The sequence below is a fragment of the Thamnophis sirtalis genome, unplaced genomic scaffold (assembly GCF_051295495.1).
Source record: "Thamnophis sirtalis isolate CommonGarterSnake01/CBP01778 unplaced genomic scaffold, rThaSir2_p1.2 scaffold_11, whole genome shotgun sequence".
NCBI classification, from domain to species: domain Eukaryota; kingdom Metazoa; phylum Chordata; class Lepidosauria; order Squamata; family Natricidae; genus Thamnophis; species Thamnophis sirtalis.
In genome coordinates this window covers 26,731,220-26,739,206 of record NW_028261391.1, presented here as the reverse complement: position 1 = coordinate 26,739,206, position 7,987 = coordinate 26,731,220, and the positions used below count along the sequence as shown (strand labels likewise).

At 40.8% G+C, this 7,987-nt stretch overlaps 1 protein-coding gene across 3 annotated transcripts in view; it reads left to right on the top strand.

The window, feature by feature from the left end:
* Positions 1-7,987, top strand: part of RNF13 (ring finger protein 13) — a 49,155-nt gene that overhangs the window by 1,547 nt on the left and 39,621 nt on the right. Inside the window, exons 1-2 of one of the 3 annotated variants that reach the window (XM_087725391.1) lie at positions 94-187; positions 5,454-5,542. The exons of 1 other annotated variant lie outside the window; for it this stretch is intronic. The gene's annotated coding sequence lies outside the window, so the exon portion shown is untranslated. Of the gene's footprint in view, positions 1-61; positions 188-5,453; positions 5,543-7,987 lie in introns of those variants that run through there. One more of the 3 variants, XM_087725390.1, reaches the window with a different exon arrangement.

Genomic DNA, 7,987 nt, shown 5'->3' with positions numbered 1-7,987 from the left:
TGTGAGTGACGGGCGGAGGAAGCCAATCCACGCCATCCGCTCGGTCCTCTGGGCCTATACGCGAACGGAGGTGGGATTTCCGCAGCTCTCGGCTGGCTCGCTGACGGACCGAGGGAGGGCTCGATTATGGCTTCTGGCTGAGCTGCCCTGCGGTCCTTCGTCTAGTCTGGGAATCTCTCCCTTTTCGGTAAGGGTTTTTTTTCGTTCCCGTCCAAGGGCTTTGGGGTGGTGGGCGCGCCTAGGCTTCTTTCCGGAGATGACCTCTTGATTGAGCGTACGGGTTATTCTTCCAGCCGGTCGTTGGGAGAGGCGGGGAATCTATTGCCTTCCCTGGCGTGATTTTGTTGCCTCTTCTCCCCCCCCCGCCCATCCCCGTTGAGCCCTCTGTCCCCTTGTCTTTGCAAGCGCAGGAGCTTCTCTTGCACGGTTCGGCTTATGCACGATTAAAAAGAGCGAGGGGGAGGGGCAGAGCTGTTTTCTCGAACTCCCCCCCCCCCAAATAAAGTAACTTTCGTTTGACTTTTGCGGGTTGTTCCCCCCTCCCCGCTTTTCTCTCTGCCCTTGTCCCTTTTGCGGTTTTTAGGCGGCTGGCCGTGTTGACCGCGCACCCCGCGTGTATACGGTTCCCACGAGCTTTGTCGCAACATCGTTCCCGCAGCGCCTGGGATGGGAGAACCTTGACATCGCCCCGTTTGGGGTTTTCCGAAGTTCCATCAGGCGCCGAGTTGGGCTCACGCCTATTCCTCCCCCCCTCCCCCCCGAAGCAGAAACTGAACACAGTCGCGCACGGTGCGATTCTGGCGTCTTTGTGATGCAGTGAATGCTTGTGATGACATGACCCTTTTTTGTGTGTGAAGGGCCCTCTATTGGACTCAGCGGGCGCGGGGAGAGTTTATGCCTGCCTCTTCAATAGCGAATAGTTGAAAGGGATAGAAAATCGTTTTACTGCCTCTGTGTTAGTTGTGGCAGCCAATATGAGTAGCCTCCAACTCTTCTCCAAACTTTGGTCACGTTGAATCGAGAACAGCTATCTATCTATCTATCTATCTATCTATCTATCTATCTATCTATCTATCTATCTATCTATCTATCTATCTATCTATCTAGTCTATCTAGTCTATCTAGTCTATCTATCTATCTAGTCTATCTGTCTGTCTGTCTATCTATCTATATCATCTCAATACAGTTTGGATATCAACTTTGGTCACTTTGAATCGAGAACATTTATTTATCTGTCTCTGTCTGTCTGTCTGTCTGTCTATCTCAATACAGTTTGGATATTGTCATGCAGCTGTTAAGTTATTTGCCTTTAAAGTTTCGTGTAGGTTTACATACAGGGAGTGGCTTTTGAAGAGACAATCATTAATCTGTGTGTTTATTCCAAACAAGGGATTGCGTAGTTCCAGAAATACTGTATAAACTACTATACAATAGTTGGGAAGTTCATCTCTTGGGAAATCTCAGATTAGTTCTACCCCTGGAACAAGCTATAATGCAGTTTCCCCCAATTTGGTGGGTCCAGATTGCTGAGCTCCAAAGGCTAAAGACTTCTTGGAATAAGGGGTAGAAGGGTTGGCAGATACGCTGCCAAATCTTGAGGCATACTCCTGATGTGATTGCGTTTGGACCCATAGACTATTAATAAATAGTCTGGGATCAAAAAGTGCCTTCTCTTCTGCTTTCTTAAAAGAAATTTAAATTGTTTCTATATTGTAGTAATTGCTTATAAATAAAAATTATCCCAGTATAGTTATGACATTTTGTTTAGCCATTTCTCCATTCATCTAATCTTTAATAGAAAAAAATGTGTAATACTTAAAAGGAGCCCAGGCGTTACCAAATCTTAAGCTTCACTCTGATAGAAAGGGAGATGAGCAGTAAAGCAAGAAGGGTTTTCTTATTAAGTGCTATTGTTTTAAATATAACACTTAATAAGAAAACCCTTCTTTCTTTCTGCCTTTCTATCAGACCAAGCTTAGAAATAATGCCTAGGCTCCTTTTAAGTATTACACATTTTTCTATTAAGGATTAGATGAATGGAAGAATGGCTAAACAAAATTTTATAACTATATAGGGATAATTTTTATTTAGTTTTTATCACCACTAAAATGGGTGGATTTTACAACTAAAACTATAGTACTGGAAATGTTGAATTGAATGCTGTGACTATATAATAAAGCAAAATAGCATGGTCCTTTTTTGTGCATAACAACTTTCACTGGAATTTGAGAAAAGCTTAGGGTATATTCCTTTAAGAAATGCTTCAATATTCCACTCTTTGCACATAATCATTGTGATAAAAATGTGATATACTATCAGTGTAGATATGTTAAAAAAATATTGTTTGTGTTGGTGACAAATTAGGTTTTGAATACTCTTATGTCACTCCTTCCCCTGCCTAATAAGATGCTGTTAACTCCCCAGTTCATTAATTAGATCAATAGCCTTATATTTGTGTGTATATATGTACATGACAATACTAGCAATTTAATTGTCACAAAATGTGGGAACCTAGTTATCTGATCTTACTACATAGATGGTAACAGTCTACATTACAAATGTTTTCCTTATGTTTAGATGTACAGGATACATTTGTGTGACATAGAAGCTAGGAATATACTTAATTTGTTTGGACAGCTTGGTTTAGAATAGGATTTAATATTCTTTATGAAGTAGTTTAATATTTACCGTGCAATAATGCATGCCAAAAACCAGAGTGTTGGCTCATGGGAGAACAATAGAATGCAGTACAAAAAAGAAATAATAATTGGGATCTATTATATACCTGAAATGGGACATCCCAATAGATCCTTTGCTGAGATCCTGGGTTCATATTTTACTTATTTATTTGATTTCTTAGAGCATCCCATCTCAATAAGTGACTCTGGGTGACATGCATCATAAAATATAAAAAAAATTGCAAACTGTATACATATATATTACAAACTATACAAGATAGATAGATGGATGGATGGATGGATGGATGGATGGATGGATGGATGGATGGATGGAAGAACCAAGTAAAACTGTTACTAGGAATATTAATAGAGCCAGGAAATGGATCCTTGAGGATCCCAAGCCTGCCACACAAACAAGATTAGGAACTGATCTATTCAGTTGGAAGTCTTCTATCCAACCTCCTGCTCAGGCAGGAGACCCTGTACAATTTGAGATAAGTGATTGTCAGTCTCTTCTTTAAAACCATCAGTGATGCAGCATCCACAAAGTCTGAAGGCAAGCTGTTCCACTGGCTAATTGTTTTCACTGTTAGGAAGGTTCTCCTTAATTCCATCCATTGTTTCTTGTCTTGCCTTCTGGTGCTTTGGAAAATAAGTTGATCCCCTCTTCTTTGTGGTAGCCCCTCAAATAGTAGATACAGCTATCATGTCACTCTTAGTCCTTCTTTTCTCTAGACTAGTAATACCCAGTTCCTGCAACCGTTCTTCATATATTTAGTCTCCAGACCTTTAATCGTTCTAGTTGCTCTTCTCTCCACTATTTCCAAACATTTTCTCAACCTCTATTTTTGTAATGTGACCAAAACTGGATGCAGTATTCCAGGTGTGGTCTTACTAAGATTCTATAAAAAGCGGTACTAATACTTCATGTGATTTTCATTCTATCCCTCTGTTTATACAACCAAGGATTGTATTAGCTTTTTTGGCTGTTGTCGCACACTGCTGGCTCATATTTAAGTGACTGTCCACTAGCACTTCAAGGTCCCTCTTATAGTTACTGTTTTTGAGCCAGGTTGTATATTTGTACTTGCATTTTTGATTTTTCCTGCCTAAGTGAAGACAATCTGAAGACAAATATAAGTAGCTTTTATATTCAAATTATATTTCATTTACTCTAGACTAAAAAGGAGTTTTAGCATATGCTCTCTTTTGTGATTTGGGGCTGGAATTAGCTGTGACAAGCCCATACTTGTAATGCAGGCTGTGCAATCTCTAGTTGACTCAGTTCCTTGTCCCAATGCATGAAAGTTCTAGTCTCCCAAAACCATATTTCAATTTTGGCAATATCAGCAGCAAGATGACTCAAAGATTCAGAAGTTTTGAGCAGCAGGGAAGATATACTAGGAACAATCTCAGTTTCTATCTTTGTCTCATTTTCAGGAAACAGGTAGTCCTCAGTTAACAATAGTAATTGGGTTTGGATTTCTGTCACTAAGCAATGTGGTCATGTAAAGATTGACATAATATGACCACATTACTTAGCAATAGTAATCTTGGCATTTCCCATTCCTGTTGTTAAGTGAGTATCATCAAACAAGTCCCAGGCAGCTACAAGCAGGCGGCATTAAATTATGTAGCGTGAATGTAGCAGGCCCAGGAGTTGCTGCTGCCATGCAGGGTAAAATTCAAGGGTTGTAGAATGTGCACCTGAAGAAACAGTAGTAAGTAGTTTGGGAAATATGAGCTTTCCCAGAGACAAGCCTGATTAGGGGGAGGATAAGAACAGGTTCAGGTAGCCACACCCTAGCATCTCTCAGGATATACCCAATATTAGAAGGTTACAACTTTAGTTTGGCAAGATTCTAGCCATTTGGTGCAAGGATGTGCCAATAACTTCACAGCAGCTAGCAGCATCCTTACTCCAGCATCGCCAGCAGGTACACGCAGAGGTCAATAAGCTGCTGTAGTGCAAAGTTGTGCAATAAGTTGTGCAGCAGTAGCAGCGGAGCCAGTGCTATTGCACTCTATGGAAGCTTAGTAGAGAAATACAGAAGAGTTGTAGACCAACTAAGAATATTTCTGGCTCAGAATGAAATGTTCAATAATAGTAGAGTAATGAGTTCCCAACAGATCACATTAGTGTGACCTTTTTATTGAATTTGATGACAGGGGTGGGCTGTGAAATGGGCCAGTCTAATGGTAGAAGACAATAACCTGATACTGGACAACTACCAGAACTTCATCAGGAGGTTTAGACACAATTTCAGCTATCCCATTCAGAGAATCACAGTCAGTTGGGAAATTTGGAAACTCAAACAGAGAAACAAGAAAATAAGCTTGTTCATCCCAGATTTTAAATTGTTGGCTGGGGTGTTGGATGGAATGAAATGGCACTTATCCAATTTAGAGTGGGGTTGAATGATAATACTCGAGTTGAGAATGGCAAGGGTCTCTTGCCTCAATTAGATGATCCAACACTGTTTGATTAATTGACACTCTTGGAAAAATTGAAGCAGAGCAAGCACACCAGTGTAAGAGGTGCCTGCAGGTCACAGATTTCTAATATGTTGCATCTCCAGAGACAGAATGGAAAGTCAATGCAAATTGGAGCTGTCAATAAGTTAGTCTTGAAGCAGGAGATAGGCAAAAAGATCTGTGCTTCTGTTTTTACTGTGGAGAATCGGCATATTGCCAGGACCTTCATAGTGAGAAAACCAGCAGCAGGAACTAGAGCATCCGAACAACCCACCAGCAAGTACCTACTCTCATCCACAGATGCTCACCAGGGAACGCCAGTAGCCTCCATCATGAGAGTTCAGAGGAGGGAACCAGCCAGCAAATAAAGAGAGCTCAAGACAAAGGGGGTAAGAATGTTTTCTTACTCTTGTGACTATAGCCTTAGAATTGGGGTATAAGGTGGAAATAAATGCTTTCATCTCATCACAAAGTTTATAGATGTAGAGGTGGGTCATAAATTGCAGTAAAACTGCTAAGACTCGTAGAAGAAGAGACCGTAGATAGCCAGACTTTGAAGGTTTTTTGCAGTTCACTACTCTAATGCAGCTGGCAATTGACATGGGATTCTTGCCTTTTTACATAACAGCTTCCTTGAAAGTGCCTGTGGTGCAACTCTATAAACCATGAGCAGACTGGACGACTGGAGCAATCTCCTTTCCCTCTCCATTGAGCACAAACTTCCATTCTCTCCTTGGTGCTTATAGTGAGCATTCAGCCAGAGTATGTGGAGCACCTACTAAACATGCTGTCTTTGGAGAGTAGGAGGAGGCCACCATTGCACTTCCACCTCATAGGGGCTGTGATTGCACAATTGACCTGAAACCATGAGCAAAAATCCCAGGCAAAAGACATTATCTCATGTATACCAAACAGTTTAGTATTTTAAAGGAATACCTTGATAGTCTGCTAAATCTCCTTTTAAGATTTCCCCCTAAGTCCCCAGCCTCTGCCCCAGTCTTTTTCATTGCAAAGAAACGAAAAAGGGAACACCATCCATGATTACAAAGATCTTAGTAAGGATATGATCTGGGATCATTATCCACTTCCTGTAATATCAGACCTGTTAGACCAGCTGCAGAATGTCTGCATCTTTAGACCTGAGGAATGTTTACAATCTCAATCAGGTAAACGAGGGACATGAGTATCTGACTGCCTTCAGTATAAGGTATAGAAGTTTGAATATATTGTGTTTTTATTTGAACTAGCAAATTATGGAGCACTATTTTGCAGATTAATGAATCATGTTTGGAGTACCGGTACTTCCTTTTTAAAAAAAGAAGTCAATATTTAAATATCAAGAGAAAAGGTATATGGTCTCCAGCATTATCTTAATTTTCAACAGGTCCTCTGAACCTATGTAGTCTAGTGTTTAGTTCTGTGACGGTCTGCCTAGATAAATGAAATATTAATAAGGAAAGGTTCAAGAGATTCTTGCCAACTTGCTCTTGGGTAAGTGCATCTTTTGTGACTCATCAAGAAAGCTATTTTGTAAGGGCACTTATAACCATTTTGTAAGTGCACCCAAATTAACTTTTCAGAATTCTTGATATGCCCATGGGACAAAGGTTATGGGATCTAGGCTGTAATTAGATAAACCTGTCAGGTTTCCCAATATGGGATAAGCAGTAAAATAGGATGTTACTTTACAGCTTAGATCAACATCTTGGCTTGGCTTGGGAGAAAACACAAGATTTAGTGGTGGCTGGCAGATTCCTGGTTGTTAAAACTGATTTACAAGGATTGATAGTGAAGGTGGTATTAGGTTAGATCTAGTTAGGATTCTACTTTATTGTTATAGGGTATAATAACAGGTTTTTGAAAGACTCCCATAGTATCCCTCTGTCTCCCTTCACACAAAGCAGAATAAAACTGAGCTTACCTTGAGTTTGTTTCACGCCTCATCTCTCCCAGGATTGAGTTGATATTTACGGAGTAGTACTTGGATTTCTTCTTCAGGGTTATTGCTGAACACTTACAGGTATGATGAGTAGATAGGAAGGGAGTTTTATGGCTTGTTGATTGATTGCTTTGCAGACGCATTCTTGGTGTTTCAATTGGCCCATCGCTTTGTGGAGTGTGGTTTCTAGTGGGTGATGGAACCCTTTGATTTGGAAAGGGGGGAATGAGCTCCCGTTACTTGTCCCAGCTTCTGCCAACCTAGCAGTTCGAAAGCATGCAAAAAAGCAAGTGGAAAAATAGGGACCATCTTTGGTGGCAAGGTAGCAGCGTTCTGTGCACCTTTGGCATTTAGTCATGACCAATGGAGACGTCTTTGGACAGCGCTGGTCTTCAGCTTTGAAACGGAGATGAGCCCTTCCCCTTAGAGTTGGAAACAACTACCACATATGTGCGAGGAGAACCTTTACCTGTAATCACACTTGTGCTTGACTTTTTTTAGGAAGTCAGGAAGAGAATGGTGTCTAGCTATTCTTGATCTTTCAGCAGCTTTTGATACTGTTGATCTTGGTATCCTTCTAATTGGTTTAGAAGGTTTGGGGTGGAGTGCGCTTCTCCTCAGCAGTTGCCTTCCTTTGAGGTGGGTTCCAATGGGTGTTGGGAGGGGGAAGAGATCGGGCCATGAGTCATCCCCACCACTCCTATTTAATATCCACATGAAGCTATGAGACCATCTGTTGGCAAGGGATTAAGTTAGCAGTATTTGTTTATTTATTTATTTATTTGCTGATTTTATTATTTTTACAAATAACTCAAGGCAGAGAACATATCCAGCACATCTTCTCCTCCTAGTTTCTCCACAATGATAGTATGCTGATGAGACTCAGTTATATAAT